Source organism: Dermochelys coriacea, chromosome 4 (assembly GCF_009764565.3).
Source record: "Dermochelys coriacea isolate rDerCor1 chromosome 4, rDerCor1.pri.v4, whole genome shotgun sequence".
NCBI lineage: Eukaryota > Metazoa > Chordata > Testudines > Dermochelyidae > Dermochelys > Dermochelys coriacea.
Window position 1 is genome coordinate 63,483,817 of NC_050071.1, and position 24,410 is coordinate 63,508,226.

The window sequence follows — 24,410 nt, forward strand, 5'->3', positions numbered from 1 at the left end:
CTTTCTGCCAAAGCCAGCAGCAGCAGGAAACCTTACCTGAGATGAAAAACTCAGATGGAAAAAAAGACTTCAGTGCCTGCCAGGTGGCACTACGTCACATGGTCTTGTGGGGAAAATGGGTTCCGATTCTATGCAGTTAGAGATTAGGAAAGGCCAGAAAGAGGGCATAGGCTATTTCAAGCTTGCTATGCCTTTTCTTTGTTTATTGATGATCTATACAGTAAAATTAGTGGTATCCTGTCCTCCTTATACAGGAACGTGTATATAGAAGAACAAAAATATTAGGTGAAATTGTGTGTGCACTCCTCTTCTCCAATCTCCCTGAAAGGCATGTTTGCAGTGATCTTTTCAAATATGTCCTAACATAAGCAGTGCTGCCTCTTCCACTTCATATGCTTCTGGCAGCACTAAACAGTCCTGCAGTGCGGGTGAGGGTGGGAGGCTGGACGACCACCAAATTACCTAATAGGACTTTCAGATCTCTAGTTTTTGTCAAACGCTGAAGGAAATGTAATCCTGGCTAGCCTGAGAGGAAGTGGTGCAGTCAGAGGTACAGTAGGAGGCATAAATAAAGATACTTTGATATCTTGAGTGAAAGTATGTATTGTTTCTCTCAATACTAAAGAGTCTACTCTATTAATTCTTATTTAATGTATATTGAAAATTCATGAAGTTGAGGATTGTGGAGCTCTTTCAGCTAATTTCACTGATTAATGTTCAACAACATAACCTAAAATAATTTGAACAGATGATGGCTTGTTTTTCCTTACATTGTAAATGGGGAAAAATAAAATCTCTTTGAATTGACATAGCCAAAGAAATTGCATGGCCCAAGATTTGTATTTTCTTCTGTTGGTCATAGAGCCCTCTTGCTCCCTCTCTTATCCCTCTCGCTGCATCATCAGTTGCTCCTCCCAATACCCCGGAATCTTTCAGAACTCTATACTGGGCCATCTCCTCCTCTTCCTCTATGATATATTTCTTGTAACCTAAGCTGTTCTAGCTAGTGGATACCTGACAGATCTTCTTTTCCACCCCAATCTCTGTCTATTCAGATGTGTACATCCAACATCTCATCCTAGATATCCTGCTGCCAACTCAAGGATAAGCCTTCCTCCCCCAAACCTAGTTGTCCCTTCAAAATGTTTGCAAAATAGACTAAATAAAAGAATCTAAACAGTTGAGGAACCTTGTTCAGTCACTTTTTGTTGCACTTCCTCCCCTTCTTGCTGCCTATGTGTCTGCTGAGACTGTAAAATACTTGTGGTAGAAACCTTGTCTTAACTGGATGTGAAGTATATTGCACACTTTTGGTGCTATATTAATAATTGAGGTATATCCAAAAAGATGCATCCATTAATAATCTCATATTCATATTCAGTAACTTTCAGAGTTTGTGTAATAAATATACTGGTATAAAACAGCACCAGCTAATTGCAAAACTACACACACTGAAAGAAAAAGAGTGTGTGAACAAACTTAAACATAATTGATACATATTTTTTCAGTCTTTTGAATTTGACAAGTAAATTGGATTCCTCTTAATTAAAGTTTGAAAATAAATCAGTTGTAATGATGGCTATCGAATGTTTATGGTGAACTAGTAGTATGCTGGTATAATTCAAAAGTGTCTCCATTGAAGTCAGTGCAGTTATACTGCTGTAAAATTAATGTCAGTGAGAGGGGACTAGACCCATAGTCTTCGTCTTTCCTACAGATGTGTTATGTGAAGAAAGATTCAAGTTAGTTTTAACCTATTTTTGACTGGAAGCCTCAGGAAAGTAATGATACTATAAACTCATTTTTGATGTATGTTGTCTTTATAAAAATGATCATTCATTTCTGTGATGTGTATTTAATATAAAGCCCTCTCATGGAGACAGTGGAGTTTATATATTATTCGTAGCTGGTGAAAACATTTTTGGTTAAATGAAATTTTACCAAGAAATGTTTTGTCAAAGTTTTCAGTGGGCACAGGAAAGAGACTGTAGAGCCTCATGGTTAAGTCACCGAGGAGACCTAGGTTTAAGTCCTTGCTCCAGAGTGATCTGGGATCAAATAGTCTTATATGAATCTGATGGAGTAGGGACATGACCATGTGTCTCCAATATCCCAGATCAATGCACTCTTTCCCCCCCCCCCACACACACACTCTCTGTCTCTCAGGACTTCATCTGAAAATGTCCATTTTCAGAACAATTTCATTTTTGCTCAAATATTTACAAGGTTTTTATTTTGTTACAATGTGGAATAAAAACAAATTTGGAAACCTTGAAAATTTCCACAAAGCAGAATTATCCTCATCTGGGGACTAATTGTAAAGTGATGAGACAGCACCTGTAATATTAAAGCTAATTCTAAAGCTCAATCCTTCAAGGCCTTCCTTATGTAATGCCTACCTACCAAGGTACGTAATCCAACTGAAGTCAGTCAGGCTATCAATCTTCCCACTTTTAAAAAAGAGGCTGAGAGATTAAGAAAGCTCAAAAAAGGCAACCAAATTGACACAGATCTAAATATGCCTGAGAAAGAAAGGTTAACTGTATTGAATTATTTTACATCTATCAAAACTGTAAGGGTCTGATGTGTCTTCATATTATTTTTGTTTTTTAAAAGGAAGAAACAACAAAGACAAAGTTGGGGCCCAAATAACTGTGTTTACTAAATGTACATAAACATGCAAGAACTAGCTACATACATACATACTACTGCTCTGGCTGATTTCTCTCAGCTTCTACATCATAGAACACAGGTTTCAGAGTAACAGCCATGTTAGTCTGTATTCGCAAAAAGAAAAGGAGTACTTGTGGCACCTTAGAGACTAACAAATTTATTAGAGCATAAGCTTTCGTGAGCTACAGCTCACTTCATTGGATGCATGCAGTAGAAAATACAGTGGGGAGATTTTTATTCACAGAGAACACGAAACAATGGGTGTTACCATCCACACTATAAGGAGAGTGATCCCTTAAGATGAGCTATTACTAGCAGGAGAGCGGGAGGGGGCGGGGAGGGAAGAAAACCTTCTGTAGTGATGATCAAGGTGAGCCATTTCCAGCAGTTGACAAGAACATCTGAGGAACAGTGGGGGGCGGGGAGGGAGGAAAATAAACTTGGAGAAATAGTTTTACTCTGTGTAATGATCCATCCACTCCCAGTCTCTCTATTTAAGCCTAAGTTAATTGTATCCAGTTTGCAAATTAATTCTCAATTCAGCAGTCTCTCGTTGGAGTCTGTTTTTGAAGCTTTTTTTTGTTGAATTGCCACTCTTAGGTCTGTAATCGAGTGACCAGAGAGACTGAAATGTTCTCCTACTGGTTTTTGATTTTTAGTTTTTGGTTTTATAACCAAGCAGTCGGACAGACAGCTGCAGCAGCATAGGAGCTAGCAAACAGAGCTGTAAACAGGGGAGTTTGAGTGGGAGTTTGAAAGGGAAGTTTGTATTGTGGTGCTTGTTTGGGGTTTGTTTTTGCTGCGTGGGGTGGTCTTTTGGTGTGGCTTGTGTTTCCCAGATTAACAGTATTTACGTGGGAAGGCTATGATGGATACAGAGGCAGCTGTGGGAGTGACTCCTGTAGTGGAAGACACATTGAGGATGACTGGATGTGGAAGCTGGGTATGTACATGATCCTGGAGGGGGGACCTGGTAAGAGTTTTTTCTGCATGAAATGCCGTCTGATAGAACTGATGGAGGAAAAGATCCGAGGTTTGGAGATCCAGGTGGAAAGTCTCGTTGAGTTTAGGAAGGGGTTTGAGCAGATGATGGAGCAAAGACATGAGGTATCTGAAGGGAAAAGCTCAGACTTATAGATGGAAGCAGGGCTGGGGAATTTTGAGGGGAGACTGGGTGAGGAAAGTGGTCAGTGGAAGCATGTGACTAAAAGAACCAGGCAGAGGAAAAGACGGGCTAGTGAAGGAGAAATAGAGCTTAGGAACAGGTTTGCAGAGTTAGAAAATGAAGAAGGGGCTCAGCAGGTAGTCGCTGAAGGTGGAAGGGCAAGGAAGAAGAGAAGAGAGGCTAGTCCTATAGGAAAAGGGTGTAGTCTCGCTTGACTCCTCCCAAATATGAGCCCCAGGAGGATACAGGATGGGTTGAAGAGGATTATAAGGGAAAATAGGAATGGAAAGAACTTGCAGCCAGAGGGAACAGGGGAGAGACTGGAGAATAGCACCGTCACCAGGAAAAGGCAGGTCTATGTGATCGGGGACTCTTGATTGAGAAGAATAGACAGGCCTGTAACTAGAGCTGATCCAGAGAATAGAAGGGTGTGCTGTCTTCCGGGTGCTAAGATACGGGAGGTAGACCTGAGGTTGAAAAGGATCCTAAAAGGAGCGGGAAAGAATCCCCTAATTATCCTTCATGTGGGAACAAATGATACGGCTAGATTCTCACTGGAAAGTATTAAGGGAGACTATGCTAGGCTGGGGAAGACACTTAAGGAAATTGAGGCTCAGGTGATCTTTAGTGGGATCCTTCCTGTTCCTAGAGAAGGGCAACAAAGGTGTGACAAGATTATGACTGTCAACAGATGGCTTAGGCAGTGGTGCTATAAGGAGGGCTTTGGGATGTATGGCCACTGGGAGGCATTCACGGACAGAGGACAGTTCTCTCGGGATGGACTTCATCTAAGTAGGGAAGGAAATAGACTTCTAGGATGGAGGCTGGCCCAACTGATAGAGAGCTTTAAACTAGGAATTTGGTGGAGATGGTTGGGAGATGTCCAGGTAATCTCCACACCAGATTTTAGCATTGAGAGGGAAGAAGATGAAGTAAGAAAGAATACAGCCATGGATAGGAGAATGTATATAAGGAATGAGGGCAGTGTGGATACCAGTCTAATAGGTTATACTGGCTGTAGAATGACTGTGCCTAATAGGGTACAAAATGGGAGCGAGGCCAAAGAGCAAAAATTAAGATGTTTGTATACCAATGCGAGGAGCCTAGGTAACAAAATGGAGGAACTAGAGCTACTGGTGCAGGAAGTGAAACCAGATATTATAGGGATAACAGAAACATGGTGGAATAGTAGTCAGGACTGGACTACAGGTATTGAAGGATATGTGCTGTTTAGGAAAGACAAAAATAAAGGTAAAGGTGGTGGAGTAGCATTTATATCAATGATGAGGTAGAATGTAAAGAAATAAGAAGCGATGCAATGGATAAGACAGAGTCCGTCTGGGCAAAAATTACACTGGGGAAGATAACTAGTAGAGTCTCTCCTACAATAGTGCTTGGGGTGTGCTATAGACTGCCGGGATCTAATTTGGATATGGATAGAGCCATTTTTAATGTTTTTAATAAAGTAAATAATAATGGAAACTGCGTGATCATGGGAGATTTTAACTTCCCAGATATAGACTGGAGGACCAGTGCTAGTAATAATAATAGGGCTCAGATTTTCCTGGATGCGATAGCTGATGGATTCCTTCATCAAGTAGTTGCTGAACCGACTAGAGGGGATGCCATTTTAGATTTAATTTTGGTTAGTAGTGAGGACTCATAGAAGAAATGGTTGTAGGGGACAATCTTGGCTCAAGTGATCATGAGCTAATTCAGTTCAAACTAAATGGAAGGATTAACAAAAATAAATCTGCAACTAGGGTTTTTGATTTCAAAAGGGCTGATTTTCAAAAATTAAGGAAATTAGTTAGGGAAGTGGATTGGACTGAAGAACTTATGGATCTAAAGGTAGAGGAGGCCTGGGATTACTTTAAATCAAAGCTGCAGAAGCTATCGGAAGCCTGCATCCCAAGAAAGGGGAAAAAAATCATAGGCAGGACATGTAGACCAAGCTGGATGAGCAAGCATCTTAGAGAGGTGATTAAGAAGAAGCAGAAAGCATAGAGAGAGTGGAAGATGGGAGGGATCAGCAAGGAAAGCTACCTTATTGAGGTCAGACCATGTAGGGATAAAGTGAGACAGGCTAAAAGTCGAGTAGAGTTGGACCTTGCAAAGGGAATTAAAACCAATAGTAAAAGGTTTTATAGCCATATAAATAAGAAGAAAACTAAGAAAGAAGAAGTGGGGCTGCTAAACACTGAGGATGGAGTGGAGGTTAAAGATAATCTAGGCATGGCCCAATATCTAAACAAATACTTTGCCTCAGTCTTTAATAAGGCTAAAGAGGATCTTAGGGATAATGGTAGCATGACAAATGGGAATGAGGATATGGAGGTAGATATTGCCATATCTGAGGTAGAAGCGAAACTGAAACAGCTTAATGGGAGTAAATCGGGGGGCCCAGATAATCTTCATCCAAGAATATTAAAGGAATTGGCACCTGAAATTGCAAGCCCATTAGCAAGAATTTTTAATGAATCTGTATACTCAGGAGTTGTACCGAATGAATGGAGATTTGCTAATTTAGTTCCTATTTTAAAGAAAGGGGAAAAAAAATGATCCGGGTAACTATAGGCCAGTTAGTTTGACATCTGTAGTATGCAAGGTCCTGGAAAAAATTTTGAAGGAGAAATTAGTTAAGGACATTGAAGTCAATGGGACAAAATACAACCTGATTTTTCAAAAGGTAGATCGTGCCAAACCAACCTGATCTCCTTCTTTGACAAAGTAACAGATATTGTAGACAAAGGAAATGCAGTGGATCTAATTTACCTAGATTTCAGTAAGGCGTTTGATACCATGCCACATGGGGAATTATTAGTTAAATTGGAAAAGATGGGGATCAATATGAAGAGTGAAAGGTGGATAAGGAATTGGTTAAAGGGGAGACTACAACGGGTCCTACTGGAAGGCGAACTGTCCGGCTACAGGGAGGTTACCAGTGGAGTTCCTCAGGGATCGGTTTTGGGACCAATCTTTTTATTATTGACCTCGGCACAAAAAGTGGGAGTGTGCTAATAAAGTTTGCAGATGATACAAAGCTGGGAGGTATTGCCAATTCAGAGAAGTATCGGGATATTATACAGGAGGATCTGGATGACCTTGTAAACTGGAGTAAGAGTAATAGGATGAAATTTAATAGTGAAGTGTAAGGTTATGCATTTACAGGTGTCAGAGTAGCAGCCGTGTTAGTCTGTATTCTCAAAAAGAAAAGGAGTACTTGTGGCACCTTAGAGACTAACAAATTTATTAGAGCATAAGCTTTCGTGAGCTACAGCTCACTTCATCGGATGCATTTGGTGGAAAAAACAGAGTAGAGATTTATATACACACACACAGAGAACATGAAACAATGGGTTTATCATACACACTGTAAGGAGAGTGATCACTTAAGATAAGCCATCACCAACAGCAGGGGGGGGAAGGAGGAAAACCTTTCATGGTGACAAGCAGGTAGGCTAATTCCAGCAGTTAACAAGAATATCAGAGGAACAGTGGGGGGTGGGGTGGGTGGGAGAAATACCATGGGGAAATAGTTTTACTTTGTGTAATGACTCATCCATTCCCAGTCTCTATTCAAGCCTAAGTTAATTGTATCCAGTTTGCAAATTAATTCCAATCAGCAGTCTCTCGTTGGAGTCTGTTTTTGAAGCTTTTTGGTGAAGTATAGCCACTCTTAGGTCTGTGATCGAGTGACCAGAGAGATTGAAGTGTTCTCCAACTGGTTTTTGAATGTTATAATTCTTGACGTCTGATTTGTGTCCATTCATTCTTTTACGTAGAGACTGTCCAGTTTGGCCAATGTACATGGCAGAGGGGCATTGCTGGCACATGATGGCATATATCACATTGGTAGATGCGCAGGTGAAGGAGCCTCTGATAGTGTGGCTGATGTGATTAGGCCCTATGATGGTATCCCCTGAATAGATATGTGGACAGAGTTGGCAACGGGCTTTGTTGCAAGGATAGGTTCCTGGGTTAGTGGTTCTGTTGTGTGGTGTGTGGTTGCTGGTGAGTATTTGCTTCAGATTGGGGGGCTGTCTGTAAGCAAGGACTGGTCTGTCTCCCAAGATCTGAGAGAGCGATGGCTCGTCCTTCAGGATAGGTTGTAGATCCTTGATGATGCGTTGGAGGGGTTTTAGTTGGGGGCTGAAGGTGATGGCTAGTGGCGTTCTGTTGTTTTCTTTGTTGGGCCTGTCCTGTAGTAGGTGACTTCTGGGTACTCTTCTGGCTCTGTCAATCTGTTTCTTCACTTCAGCAGGTGGGTACTGTAGTTGTAGGAATGCATGATAGAGATCTTGTAGGTGTTTGTCTCTGTCTGAGGGGTTGGAGCAAATGCGGTTTATATCGTAGCGCTTGGCTGTAGACAATGGATCGAGTGGTATGATCTGGATGAAAGCTAGAGGCATGTAGGTAGGAATAGCGGTCAGTAGGTTTCCGATATAGGGTGGTGTTTATGTGACCATCGCTTATTAGCACCGTAGTGTCCAGGAAGTGGATCTCTTGTGTGGACTGGTCCAGGCTGAGGTTGATGGTGGGATGGAAATTGTTGAAATCATGGTGGAATTCCTCAAGAGCTTCTTTTCCATGGGTCCAGATGATGAAGATGTCATCAATGTAGCGCAAGTAGAGTAGGGGCATTAGGGAACGAGAGCTGAGGAAGCGTTGTTCTAAGTCAGCCATAAAAATGTTGGCATACTGTGGGGCCATGCGGGTACCCATCGCAGTGCCGCTGATTTGAAGGTATACATTGTCACCAAATGTGAAATAGTTATGGGTCAGGACAAAGTCACAAAGTTCTGCCACCAGGTTAGCCGTGACAGTATCGGGGATACTGTTCCTGACGGCTTGTAGTCCATCTTTGTGTGGAATGTTGGTGTAGAGGGCTTCTACATCCATAGTGGCTAGGATGGTGTTTTTAGGAAGATCACCAATGGACTGTAGTTTCCTCAGGAAATCGGTGGTGTCTCGAAGATAGCTGGGAGTGCTGGTAACGAAGGGCCTGAGGAGGGAGTCTACATAGCCAGACAATCCTGCTGTCAGGGTGCCAATGCCTGAGATGATGGGGCGTCCAGGATTTCCAGGTTTATGGATCTTGGGTAGCAGATAGAATACCCCAGGTCCTGGCTCCAGGGGTGTGTCTGTGCGGATTTGTTCTTGTGCTTTTTCAGGGAGTTTCTTGAGCAAATGCTGTAGTTTCTTTTGGTAACTCTCAGTGGGATCAGAGGGTAATGGCTTGTAGAAAGTGGTGTTGGAGAGCTGCCTAGTAGCCTCTTGTTCATACTCTGACCTATTCATGATGACGACAGCACCTCCTTGTCAGCCTTTTTGATTATGATGTCAGAGTTGTTTCTGAGGCTGTGGATGGCACTGTGTTCTGCATGGCTGAGGTTATGGGGTAAGCGATGCTGCTTTTTCCACAATTTCAGCTCGTGCACGTCGGCGGAAGCAGTCTATGTAGAAATCCAGGCTGCTGTTTCGACCTTCAGGAGGAGTCCACCTAGAATCCTTCTTTTTGTAGTGTTGGCAGGAAGGTCTCTGTGGATTAATATGTTGGTCAGAGGTGTGTTGGAAATATTCCTTGAGTCTGAGACGTCGAAAATAGGATTCTAGGTCACCACAGAACTGTATCATGTTCGTGGGGGTGGAGGGGCAAAAGGAGAGGCCCCGAGATAGGACAGATTCTTCCGCTGGTCTAAGAGTATAGTTGGATAGATTAACAATATTGCTGGGTGGGTTACGGGAACCATTGTTGTGGCCCCTTGTGGCATATAGTAGTTTAGATAGCTTAGTGTCCTTTTTCTTTTGTAGAGAATCAAAGTGTGTTTTGTAAATGGCTTGTCTAGTTTTTGTAAAGTCCAGCCACGAGGAAGTTTGTGTGGAAGGTTGGTTCTTTATGAGAGTATCCAGTTTTGAGAGCTCATTCTTAATCTTTCCCTGTTTGCTGTAGAGGATGTTGATCAGGTGGTTCCGCAGTTTCCTTGAGAGTGTGTGGCACAAGCTGTCAGCATAGTCTGTGTGGTATGTAGATTGTAATGGATTTTTTACCTTCAGTCCTTTCGGTATGATGTCCATCTGTTTGCATTTGGAGAGGAAGATGATGTCTGTCTGTATCTGTGCGAGTTTTTTCATGAAGTTGACAGATTTCCACTCTATACGGCTAAATTCAGTGCCTTGCATAATCACAGGTGTCAGAGTAGCAGCCGTGTTAGTCTGTATTCTCAAAAAGAAAAGGAGTACTTGTGGCACCTTAGAGACTAACAAATTTATTAGAGCATAAGCTTTCGTGAGCTACAGCTCACTTCATCGGATGCATTTGGTGGAAAAAACAGAGTAGAGATTTATATACACACACACAGAGAACATGAAACAATGGGTTTCTATTCAGGGGATACCATCATAGGGCCTAATCACATCAGCCACACTATCAGAGGCTCCTTCACCTGCGCATCTACCAATGTGATATATGCCATCATGTGCCAGCAATGCCCCTCTGCCATGTACATTGGCCAAACTGGACAGTCTCTACGTAAAAGAATGAATGGACACAAATCAGACGTCAAGAATTATAACATTCAAAAACCAGTTGGAGAACACTTCAATCTCTCTGGTCACTCGATCACAGACCTAAGAGTGGCTATACTTCAACAAAAAAGCTTCAAAAACAGACTCCAACGAGAGACTGCTGAATTGGAATTAATTTGCAAACTGGATACAATTAACTTAGGCTTGAATAGAGACTGGGAATGGATGAGTCATTACACAAAGTAAAACTATTTCCCCATGGTATTTCTCCCTCCCCACCCCACCCCCCACTGTTCCTCTGATATTCTTGTTAACTGCTGGAATTAGCCTACCTGCTTGTCACCATGAAAGGTTTTCCTCCTTCCCCCCCCTGCTGTTGGTGATGGCTTATCTTAAGTGATCACTCTCCTTACAGTGTGTATGATAAACCCATTGTTTCATGTTCTCTGTGTGTGTGTATATAAATCTCTACTCTGTTTTTTCCACCAAATGCATCCGATGAAGTGAGCTGTAGCTCACGAAAGCTTATGCTCTAATAAATTTGTTAGTCTCTAAGGTGCCACAAGTACTCCTTTTCGTTATGCATTTAGGGATTAATAACAAGAATTTTAGTTATAAGTTGGGGACGCATCAATTAGAAGTAACGGAAGAGGAGAAGGACCTTGGAGTATTGGTTGATCATAGGATCTGGCTGTGAAAAAATCTAATGCGGTTTTGGGATGCATCAGGAGAGGTATTTCCAATAGAGATAAGGAGGTTTTAGTACCATTATACAAGGCACTGGTGAGACCTCACCTAGAATACTGTGTGCAGTTCTGGTCTCCCATGTTTAAAAAGGATGAATTCAAACTGGAGTAGGTACAGAGAAGGGCTACTAGGATGATCCGAGGAACGGAAAACTTGCCTTATGAAAGGAGACTTAAGGAGCTTGGCTTGTTTAGCCTAACTAAAAGAAGGTTGAGGGGAGATATGATTGCTCTCTCTAAATATATCAGAGGGATAAATACTGGAGAGGGAGAGGAATTATTTCAGCTCAGCACCAATGTGGACACAAGAACAAATGGGTATAAACTGGCCACCAGGAAGTTTAGACTTGAAATCAGACGAAGGTTTCTAACCATCAGAGGAGTGAAGTTTTGGAATAGCCTTCCAAGAGAAGCAGTGGGGGCAGAAGATCTATCTGGCTTTAAAATTCTACTTGATAAGTTTATGGAGGAGATGGTATGATGGGATAATGTGATTTTGGTAATTAATTGATCTTTAAATATTCAGGGTAAATAGGCCTAATCCCCTGAGATGGGATATAGATGGATGGGATCTGAGTTGCCCAGGAAAAAATTTTCTGTAGTATCTGGCTGGTTAATCTTGTCCGTATGCTCAGGGTTTAGCTGATCACCATATCTGGGATCGGGAAGGAATTTTCCTCCAGGGCAGATTGGAAGAGGCCCTGGAGGTTTTTCGCCTTCCTCTGTAGCATGGGGCATGGGTCACTTGAGGGAAGATTCTCTGCTCCTTGAAGTCTTTAAACCATGATTTGAGGACTTCAATAGCTCAGACATAGGTGAGGTTTTTCATAGAAGTGGGTGGGTGAGATTGTGGCCTACTTTGTGCAGGAGGTCGGACTAGATGATCAGAATGGTCCCTTCTGACTTTAGTATCTATGAATCTATAGAGAAACTAATCAAAAGCTAGATGAACTAATAGCAATTCCTCACTCTCCAGCACTAATCAGTTGTATACTTCAGCATTCCAGTTCATCTTGGGATTTCTGATCACTAGTAGTAAGTCAAGTCACCCACGGCAGCACTCTGGCAATTTTTAAAACAACTAAAGGAATTAACAGTTTTGCATTTTGTGTAGCATTTTTCACCTTGAAAGATGTATACAAATATGAACTGCTCAATTTCCATTACATGTCATTTTCTGGTCCAATTGTTCCCATAATGTGATAGATCTTCTATGGATCTCACAGGTTGCAAGAAAGTTTCTGTTTTTATTAGAATTCCATCTCAGTATTTTGTCTTACATATTGTATCTTTGACATGTCTTGCTGTACTGTGCCTTGGAAAATGAGCTTAAATCATTAAGTAATGTAAAGAAAAACTAATCACCACCATCCATTCCTAAGGTAGATAATGAATTTGGTTCAATTATTTGCTTCAGTGAAATTATCCCAGATTTATGATTGTGAGCTGAATATGGCCCACTAAGCCCATTTTACAGTTGGTGAGATGGAGAAACAAAGTTAGAGAGGTTATGGAACTTGGCCAATGTCACCGAAGTAGTCAATGCTATAGCTGGATTAGCACTCCTGAGCTTCTGCTCCTTGCTGTGTGAGTAGACTAGAATACCCTTCTCTCCTTAAAAATGCTTTATTAATTTGAGCACTTTAGTGCTGTTTGTAGAAATCTACTGACGCATTTGAGCTGACGCTAATGTTCAAATCTTCTACAAGTCACATTTAAATGACATCCTGTTTATGGCTTTGGAATGAATGAAATATGGTTTTAAATTTTCTTTGTCATTTTCCAGTTGCTGTCTATGGGGCTTTCTGAAACAGTTCAAGTAAGGAAAACAAAAATAATAAAAAAAACCCTTTTAAATATCATTACTCTTTCCACTGAAGTACACAATTTCCTTTCAACTTTTGTATTCTGATAAAATACGAGCCTTTTATAAAGACATGGAAACAGAGTCCAGACTACATTATATCACTGTATTATAAAAAGAAATGTTTTTATCTATTTGTGGTGAAAAATGCATTTCAGGAAATTGCTAATTTTTCTAAAGTGGCAGATCCCAATTTCTTTAGAAGGAAATATATATCTGTAATAAATTGCTGTAGCATACTTTGAGGAGTTAGCAAACAGCAATTTAATTTCTGGTGAACCCAAATATCACTAAGATGATTGTTTTCACTCTTATGACAAGATTGGAGTTGATATTTTACGTTCTCACATAGATTTGCTATATCATCAATTGCTTCATTCAGTACAGAAAATGTAAAGGAATGGTACCAAGTTTTGAGGTCCCCAAATTAAGCTATCATAAGGGTTATTTTCCTTTCTAGTTTAAGAAGATGAGGATTCTTCTGTTGTCTTTCTCCCGATTTCTGGGACAAATATCTAGGGTTGAGAGAATAGTTCAATCTTCATTCAGTGCTTAGCCCCTAGAAGAGGGTAACAATCAATTCTTGTGTTAGCTGTTTTCATTGTTGCTGTATTTTGGGGAGTCATGTTTGTGATGTAGGCCTCTGTGCACTGGGAAATGGACTAAAATCACCAAACTCATTTCATACCAGGAGGAATGGGAGTACACCTTCCAACTAAATGTCTAATCTACTTTAATACTGAGCATTTGAAATTTACAAAGAGTAAACTGTCTGAATTATTCAGACTCTCAAGAGATGACAGGATGAGGAGTAATGGTCCAAAGCAAAGATTTGGTTGGGAACAATTCTTGACAGAAAGAGTGACTAGACAACAGAATAGATTCAAGAAGTTGTGGAGGTATCATTACTACTGAAGTTCAAGAATGGAGTTAGATATGTGACACTTTGTCTTTCAACCCAGGACAATCAACACCTGCCCTGCAATTCTGGGTGCCTTAAATGTTATGTTGCTGTGGCTCACAGCCTTGATGCCAACAGCCATCATACAAGCATGCAGGTCATATCCTGGCTTCTACTGCCCAATTGCTTTTTGCAGAGTGACCCCAACCACCCTGTCAGTCCAGTATTCCACCAAAACCTTCTGTTGAGGTTCCCATTACTGTGAGGCCCCTCAGCAACTGAGAGTTTAGCTACTGCTAAACTGTGACAACTTTGGCATACCAGCTTGTCTGCCTTCTCAGCAAATTATTCAGTACTCTACCAATCCAAACCTTGCCTTGCAACTAACAGTGAACTTCAACTCCCAGGTTCCCTAAAGATGTCTCCCTGCAGTGTCCAGTCCTCTCCAGGAGCTCTCACAGAAGTCATTAAGTTCATTGCTCCTTTAAAAAGATAATACACTACAGCTCATTAACTCGAATGGGTCTTGATCAACACTTTTATTTCATGAACTGAACTGGATTATAGTAAAAAGTAAAACAAGTTTATTAAACAAAAAGTTATAGGTTGAAGTTATACCAAATATAACAAATGAAAATAGAAATGGTTACAAACAAGCAAAAGTAAAAATACACTTCTGAGACTACAATTTAATTTCAGCAAGTACAGTCTTTGCCTAAGCAGGTTTCTCACACACATTCAATTCCCATATTCAACTTCCACCCCCTTGGCTGAAGGATCCAGTGTTCTGTGATTCCAAGAGTGTGGCTCCTAAAATCTCCCAGGTGATGGACAACTATGGGGTTCTCTCTCATTTTGTTTTATAGTCCAATAAACCTTTGAAATGTCTAGACTTTGACCAGTAAGCCCAGCCCAACCATTTCTTTCCTATTGAGCTGTAGAAGCCATGCTGTCCTTCCAAAGTTCACTAACCTTGCTTCAAGAGTCAGGCTCCTGAAACACGCAGACTCTATCCTCCATTGATATTGTTAAGTATTTGTCTTTCCCTACTTACTCTCATGATGGTTTTGCTTACCTTGCATGTAAATGTGCTATTCTTTGTCCTTGGTCACATATTGCGTAATTTATATCAGAGACACATTCAAGCAGATGGAACCACATTCCTTTGTCTGGAGTGGAGTACTTTATGTCCCACCTGGTACACATTTTCTATGATTTTAACATATGTTTTGTAATCTTGCATATGTTACCTGTACATACACCACACAAAAATATCAGTGATCAGTGAGTTATGAGTTTTCCAATGATATATTACATGTCATCTTTTGGGGATATATCATGACAGCTGTGTGTTAGGTTTAATGAGTGTGTTAGGCCTGATGAGTAGGTGACAGAGTAGTGAACCACCCATGGGCCTTTGTCACAATTTCCCCATCTTATTTAGTGCTGCAAAATATAGTGGATCTGACTAGGTAACTCAGCGAGTATTTTCTGTCCCTGCATCTGTCTATAATTCTAGTTTTATCCTTGAATTTATATGATTATGGTTTCCACATATTTGTCATCATTGCTTAAATGTCATTTGTGAGGTCAGGAAACCTTTTGTACAACCTTCTTTCATAATTGTCATTTACTCTTGAATACGTACCAGAAATATTTTCAAGTTGCTTTGCATTTGCTTTCAAACTTTTCCTTTGTGCATTCCTTTGCATCATCCTATTTTCCAGAGGTTGCATAATTGTCTTTAATACATGGGTAAAATAATTCAACTTCAATTTTTCGTGACCCTCTGAAATAACAAATGCTCCTATCCATAGTGTTTTTATATACTGATGGGGCTTTTGTTTCCATGACACTCATTATTTCATAGTTACATTACACTTCAATCTATTACTCTGATGCTGCCAGCAAGAGGCAGTTTACCAGCCTGAATTTTGTTCTGATACAGCCCTTATCTTCCAAATACTCTCTATTCACATGAATACCAACCAGGACTTTGCCAAGATTTCCCATGTCTGAAATGATCGAGTAGTTCATGTGCCATGAAAATTAGGGAGCAGGATTTATTCCACTTGTATTTTTTCCTATTTAAAACTAAATTATATTGTTGGGGAAAGAATCTGTTCTCGGAAGTCATTGTTTTTGCCTTCTTTAACATGTAGTTAAAAATCAACTGTAATTATCAACTCTTCACTTTCACTGACAAGCACAACATCAACAATGCAAATATAATTTATTGCTTCCTACTATATAAATTCTACCATTGCGACTATCAAGAAGAACTGCCATGCCAAAATTATTTTTTGTCAGGGAGAAGAAAATATTCAAAGGTAGGAATGGGTTGGAGGATGAAGTGTATAAAATGAAAGAATTTTCCTAAAATTTCCCTCTTCTTGTAAATTGCAGGTGCCAGATATTATTATTTTTAGGAGTTGTTTAATGAACATGTGTTTAAACCTGAGATTGGCTGGAACCAAATCGCCAGACCCAAATTTCCACTCAGTAAAGTTCAGGATCTGAAGCCCAAGACAAATGTTCCATTTGGCTTCCTGTTTTAAAATGTGTTGAACCAAATCTCAGAGTCTCATCACCTCCATAGCACTAGAGATTTGAAATTCACATGCAGATCTGAAATTTTACCATTCTTGCTCATCTCTTTATATTTCTGTTTAGCTTTAATGGAAATTGAAATTAAATGTTTTGTGGGTTTTAATCCATAGAGAAGATGAGATAATTCAACCTTGCTTTACCTTTTCTCTTGGCTTAAGATCCGAATTTTTATAATTTTTGCTGTTCTGTTTGCTACAGGACCTTTTTATCTTATTAGGTATGTTCCAGAAGCTGACAATTTGTACAAAAGGGCCCCGTTCCCTTGAGGGGGGTGAAAAGTGTGCATGAAAATTTCTGAAAATTACCTTCTTCAGAGCCCAGAGAAAAGTCCCATGGTGGCTTGTTGCTGTCTTTTTTTTTTTTTTTTTTTGTACAATGATTTTCAGACCATACGACATATTACCTTCTGTTATGCTATGTTTAGCTTCCTTAGTAATTCTTTCATAGTTATTCATTCTTGACTGAAGGGATTTTGTTTTCTAATGAAGTGTCAGTCTGTAAGAGTTGCATGCAAATGCAGAACTACATTTCCACAAGACACTTGGAACGGCTTCTGAAACTTTAGCTTTCTTTCCTTTTCTATAAGGCAAAATAAAAAATAACTTCTTTAGTTTTTTCAGGAGTTGTTATATAGATTGTGCAATTATCACTGCCACAGTAAAGACCTGCTGTTATCCTACACTGTGACTAAGTAAATGGCTCAGATGATTCATTAGGAATAGGTCAATGTTCATTAACATAAGTAAAGTACTTGAAATTTAAACAGAATCTTCATCCATAAAATGCTGCTGCAGCAGGTACTAAACTAGCTTCTGACACAGAGTGATGAGTGTTGCACAATATGAGCACAAGATAAGAAGCTGTAACAATAATATAAAAGGATCTTCAGAACAGCAATCCCATGACAGCACTTAAGAGCCTTGACATTCCTGACTGGGAGATAACGGGCAAAAACAAAACAAAACAAAAAAACACCATGCTTGGTAGATATTTCTACCAACGTTTTTATTTTATTTTACCACAGACTGATTAGATTGTTTTGGTCTCTTCCAGTATTATTTTCTCTTTTGGAAAAGAGATTACTATTTTAAGCTAAGGACAAGACAAATAAAAAAAAAAAAGGAGCCACATAACTGTTACAGGACAATGCTTTTCAGCGTGTAGCAAGTATACCAAGCTTTACTTGCAGTCATCCTCCTTTCCTGTCACTTTATTTCCTAGGTGACATTCTCTACCTTAGACATTAGCATATCTCAGCATGGTCTACTAAGCAGAAAAAAACCTTTTGGTTTCTGTTTTCTAAAATACTGGATAATGTGAGGGTGGTTGTTTCTGGCTATCTTCTCTCCTCTCCTCCCCTATAATACAATTATAGTATTGTCTATAATTAAAATTGGCTAGACTAGTGGATTTCATGGCATTTTGAAAAAATAGCACTGCTGCAGGTTTTACTGGAGAAACATAGGACACGACCCAGAAGTGCTGGTACTAGGAGTGCAGGGGATGTGGCAGTGCTTTCTATCATATTCAGGGTTTACAGTTTTGTTGAATGGCTTTCAGCACCCCCATTACACAAATTGTTCCAATGCCACTGACATGGCCTGTGGTTTGAACAACATAGTACTTGAATTAGGAGTGAATCTTAGTCCCACACAATTTATTCTCCATGAATTCCATGTGACAATATGGAGTTGTTTTTGAATATTGAAACTTTCCTCACATTGACATTACCTGAAAAGGTCTTAATGTAGGTTAATGAAACCTAATAGTTATGTGTTCCTCAGCAATATGTTGGCTAGCATGAGACAAGAGGGGCTCATTACTTTTGATGACTAAGATCTATATTGCATTCCAAGAGCTTCTGAATAGCCTTCTATTTTATATGCTGGGATTCAGGACAACCAGCTAGAGATGATTCATACAACCTTTTTGATAGATCTCATACGCACGCATGTGTCCACAACCTTAGAACAGTGATGCAGGTAAATAAACTGAAACATATGGATATGTATGATTTTTAAAGTTTTTTTTAAAATTAGGTTTTCTCCACAGGATTCAGAATACCAGCTCAAGTGTCAATGACAATTATTGGAGTAAGAACTCTTAGCATTTTCCATTGCTCAGTGCCCCTCCACTTTTATTATTCAAAAGCAGTTTAAGAACTGTTCAAAATCAAGGCTCCAGTCCTGCAATTCACTATTCACAGGTGTACTGCTGACCTCAGTAGTTCTTTACTGACATATGTTGAATTGAAGGATGAAGGCCCAGAGATATAGGATGGGTATACAGTAATTACCAGATATCTTTAATAAATGTCATCTCTTGTCCAACCCTTACTCCAGTATTTTTAGAGTGGAGAGCTACACAGATTTCATTCTTCCTTATACAGAATTGTCAAATGAATGAATTTTTTTTTGGTGCCTGTCGGTGAACAAGGAAGTTTTTTTTAAAAGTTTATTTCTATAGCGAGTATTTATTTTGAAAGTCTTTATTTTATATGTTTGTGGTCTGGTGAACTGTAAGTATTTTTTTATTTTAGCAAGGCTGTTCCTATTCAAGGTATTTCTTAAAGCAGGTACTGTGCAAATATATATGCATATTATCAATGTCTAGACTAAAATTCCTTTTTGACTTATTCTTGAAACAGAACATCAAATTTTAACTCCTTTCTAATTTGTAACTTGGCAGTTTGGATACTAATAACTGGATATTTACTTCCCCCTAAAGTTTTAGTTCTGGGTCAGATTTGAAAAATGAAATTATGTTTTGGTTTGAGGTAGCTGAATTCTCTTGAGGAGAGCTCTTCCTGTGTGTGATGGGCTACCTATCTGTACAGGTATAGAAAGGGTTAACCATGCCCTACCCCAAAATGAGCAATGGAGGAGAGTCCTCCGAGCAACCTAGAGAGGCTGCATGAAGCTTAACCACTCAGGGAGGAGTTGCAGGGAGCAACCAATCCAAGCCGGGCAGGCTCAGATAAAAGAGAACTGCAGGGCAGAGTAGGGTCAGTCACTGCTGGGAGCTCAGGGAGTAAGGACTATATCACTGGAAGCTGAGAGAACTGTAAGCACCTTGGATAAAACAGCTGCTGGTAGGGCCTGGGGGATCAAGACAGAGCTACTGGCTGGCTGCTGTGTCTGAGCAGCTGAGGGTCCTGAGATGAGAGCAAAGAAAGTGGTGGGGCCATGAGGAAGCATCTCAGGGAAATATACCAGTATTGAGAGAAATTGGAGACAACATGAAGCTGCTTTTATAGGGTCACTGGGTTGGGACTGGTAGTGCTGGGCAGGCCTGGGTCCACACCACTGGGAAGTGACTGGACAATAGGACCGTGATACGCACCTCTGGAAGGGGGAAACATAGATGGTGGCCTACCCAGAGGGCTGAATTGCAAAGAGGACACTGTGGTTATGGAAGTTGAGGAACCACAGGTGGAAGCCTCCAATCCCAATGACTCTTTTTCCTTTACTCCCTGCCTCCTTAGTCTTCACTCTTGTCTTTACACTTCTCCCCACTTGTCTCTGCTTTCCATTCTTGATTCTCCTCTGTGCCCTTCTCTTCTTTGTTCCTTATGGTGTACCTTCCAGCCTCTATTCTGCTTTCAGAGTAGCAGCCGTGTTAGTCTGTATTCGCAAAAAGAAAAGGAGTACTTGTGGCATCTTAGACTAACAAATTAGAGCATAAGCTTTCGTGAGCTACAGCTCACTTCATCGGATGCATTTGGTGGAAAAAAACATTCTAACTGTGTCAGTCTCCAGTCTTATTGTCCTCTTCTCTCCCACCCTCCATTGTTACATTTGTTGCATACAGAGAGCAAACGCCTACTTCCAGTCTTATTTATGTTAGATTAATTTGTTAGATTTAAAAAATAGCAAAACAAGGAAGAGCAAATTTCTGCATGTGTCTGCCCTCTAACGCACTCAGTCGGCCTCATGAGTTGGCAGTAGCTTGTAAACTCCTCAGACCAGGGCCAAAGTCCACTGTGTATTCATACAGAAATGAGGCCCCAATTCTGATCTGGCCCTCGGGAGACTTCCATCATGAAAATATTTAATTCCCATTCAAACAGCAGCCTCCTAAACCTTTAAAGTTGCAGCAGTACAGAGAAAACAAGATCATAAGTCACATACCTGCATAAACCATATTACCCTTTTTCTATCTACCCATGCCCCCATCAAGCCCCTTGCTGATGGCACTTTGAAAACAGCAACTGCTTTTTGCCCTGCTCCCATCTAGTGCCATCTCTGCCGCGTGATGCCACAGACTACTGGGACTCCGATGCAGCTCTGCAGCAGAGAGCAGGAGTTCTATTCCCTACTGATCTGTGACAAGATTTTAAATCCACAATCAGCAACATTCAAATGAGATTTCATAATAGATTCCATTTTCCCCTTCCCCCTCATATTTCTAATCATGGTAACATAGGGAGGGAAATTCACTTTTTAAAATATGATTCTTAATTAGACTGTGTCTCTTTAAATTCTGAAGATGTGCAGAATATTTTGGAATGCGAGATACAGTAGGGTACCAAAAGTGTGATCTGATGTTGCTAAGCAACTCCCCCCCCCCCCGTTTTAAACAAATCACACAGAGCTGGCAACAGCTGCCAAAACTCTTGGCTCTTAACAATAACTCAGAGCTGAAAAGAACCTAGAACAAAGGTCTTCCAAAATGAGCTGCATTAAATAATGGATGCTCACAGTGCCAGTAAAAAGGAGTGCCTATTTGTTAAAATAATTGATTAAAATAATAAATGTAGCTGTCTGTTAGAATTCTGTCTCTAAAAATATTTTCAGTGACAATTATTCAATATTCTTTCAAATTTAAAGATATAAAAACCTGTTTAATAAATTGCTGTTTTGAAAGAATGCCATTTTTCCTTTTCTGCATGACAACAAATCTGTGAGAATGAACAAGGTCCATACCAGATGTCTGGAAAAATGCTTTAGCTTATCCAAAAAAGATCTTTGTTTTTTTTCTTTTCAAGGGTGTGTGTTCTATAAGCAACCTTTGTCCTGCTATTGATTGTGTCGTCATTTTGGCATCTTACAATGAGAGAGGTCGTCTTCTTTTTCAGTGTCAGATTCAATAAAAGTAGTTCTGGCTCTAGCTTATTAAAAACCTGCAGAGGTTAGCATATGCTCTAAATTACCAAGTTGACTGCATTTTTCACAACCTATTTCAAGTCTCTAGCTAGATGCCAGATAGAGATTTTTCTTTATTCTGGCCCTTTGTTAGTCATAGCTTTTGTGAGCAATAGTTGTAGAATTATAATTCAGCAAAACCTGAGTGTTTCAGTGACATTTGCTGCCCTCTGGTAAGGGGCAAAAAGTTCTAGGTAATTCACTTATGTAATTTCAGTGTATCCACTTATGGCAGCTTGTCACATATTGTTTATTTCTTGCTGTTTCAGAATTATTTGTAAAGTGGTTAAGGTACATGCCTGCTAGCGTGTCCCTGAGAGATGATGGAACGGATCAAAGATATAAAAGGATCACAGAAAGGTGTTCTGTTTAGCGGAGAAACTACTATCAATGTTAAGACCCTCTCGGATTAGAGACTGAGGGTAAGAAAGTTCATTTATAAAAAAAACAAAAAACAAAAATACATTTGTGTCAACTGTTTCACAGTTACTTGCTCAATTTCTATATTGCAGCATGAGTATAAATTACTTTAACACAGTGGTGTCAAACAAGATATACAAGGTGGCATTTTGGTCATTTTATATAATTAGCCACAGTCACTATTTTCTATTTTATTCATTTGCCCCCATACACATAAAAAAGCAAATGGGTGCTAATGCTATAAATGTGTAAAACATGGCTTTATTGCCTTGAGTGCACACACTAGTATACACAGTCACATTTAAAGTTCAAGGATAAATGATCATATCTTGCATTCCAAAAGATAAAATTCTGAACTCATATGCTCTACTAATAGGATGAATGATCAAATAGCAACCATACTTCATTACATTCCACTGGATAATTTCTAGATAGTTTTCCACAAAACTTTGAACACAGTATAAGATTATATGGGGATTATTTACCCATCTAAATACCATTAAATCTATTGGTAACTGTGTGAGTAAATTATCCTGCATCTCACTGAAAATGCAGGGGTTGTTAGATGTTAATATATGTATTAAGATTTATGAGAAACTAGATAAAATATCTGTAGCATGTATCAATTCTTGTACATGAATAATGTTATTGGGCCTGGCCTTGCTGCCATAATAGTGGGAAGAATCTTGTGGTGTTTTACTGGGATGTACACTACTTAGACGTGGTAGGAGGACTCAGTTGTAAATTGATAAATCCTGTTCATAGCCATATATTAATGGCCAAGGACAAAACTGGGACACAGCTCCTCTCTCAACATGAGAGATGCTGTCCTAGAAGCTGATCTATAAACATTAATAATGCCCAGAATCAGCTGGATGTGATACACAGAGCAGTATATTACCACTATAACTGGATCATTTTTGTTCCCTTCCTAATACGGTTATCCCTGAAGAGCATATTCCCTCAGAATGGTAGCTAATGCTGCAAAAGGAAATGCAAGAAATCATGAACTGAACTGTTCTGCTGTGCAGACGTGTATACAAAGGATAGCAGAGGTCAGGAAACACTGAAAGAGCAACCATGTAGATTTTCCTTCAAATAGTCCCCTCCTAAGGGCTACAGCAGAGAGATGAGGAAAATTTCCTAACCCTGTAGCTTGTAGGAATCAGCAGAGAAGAGACCTTACTCTTCAAACCTCTGATAGCTCATTTGTTGACCTCCTTGGCAGCTCTTTCTTGGCTGTGGAAAATCCCCCTTCTAGTATTAATTTAGGGACGGACAGCAGCTGAAATACATTCTGCCATTAACAGGGACTATGCTGCAGAGAGTGGCAGCTCCTCTTTGGACTCTTGGCCCTGCCCATTAAACCCTCATGGCAATCCAGTACGTGTGTCCAGGGTGGGAGAATGATCTCCCCCCATAATCGCAAACAGGGCCCCACCTCTACTCAAGGAAATGAAAGCAATGATAGTGACCAGGATGGAGGGTGGGAGTGCTAGATGGCCCTGATGCCTGTCCTGTGGTGTGTCTATTGAAGAAATCATTGACTAACTGTAGCTGATGCAAGTGCAGACTCGTAACACACATAGCTCACCCAATTGTATATTCAAAGTCCTAGGTCTCTGACACTCTGAACACAAACTACTACTGCATTACTGAGGTCACCTTCAGAACAGATAGATGGACTTAGGACCGACTATTAAAGGTATTTAGGTGCCTAAAATTACAGTTAGGTGCCCACTGCGATTTTCAAAAGCTCCTAGGTACCTAACTCCCCTGGATTCCCATTGCCTGGGTAATTCATTTGCAAAAGATTGAATGCTTATAGAATCATCTTGTATGCACATATACTAACTAGACCAACAAGAAACTCACTTGAGACCATACAGCAGTCCTGAATAATTAAAAAGTTCTTCACTTTAACTAGCCTGGGAGAAAGCCTCTGAAGTCACATGCAGGGCAGACCAAGAACAGCAGCAGGGCAAAAACTTCTGCAGCTGTAAAAGTCTTTGCTCCTGGCACTGATTTCACATATACTGATTTTATACCAGGGTATAATTGGTTGACAAACGGAGTTGCTCCTGATTTATACAGGTGTAACTGAGAGCAAACTCAAGCCCTTTATTTCTAGTGTCTTAACTGAAGCAGATTGTCATTGCCTGTTGCTATGATCTCCGAGCCTCTCCTAACTATCTCTCCTCTGTTTGTTTCCAGTCAGCTCTGTCAGTTCATGGAACCTCACCTTAACTTGAGTCTATCAGCCCTTCAATTCTAGGATTCACAGTCTCCTTCTATCTCCTAGTTCCTTTCTCAGAGGCAACCTGCTGTGAAGCTATCACCATTTGCTATCTCACACCTT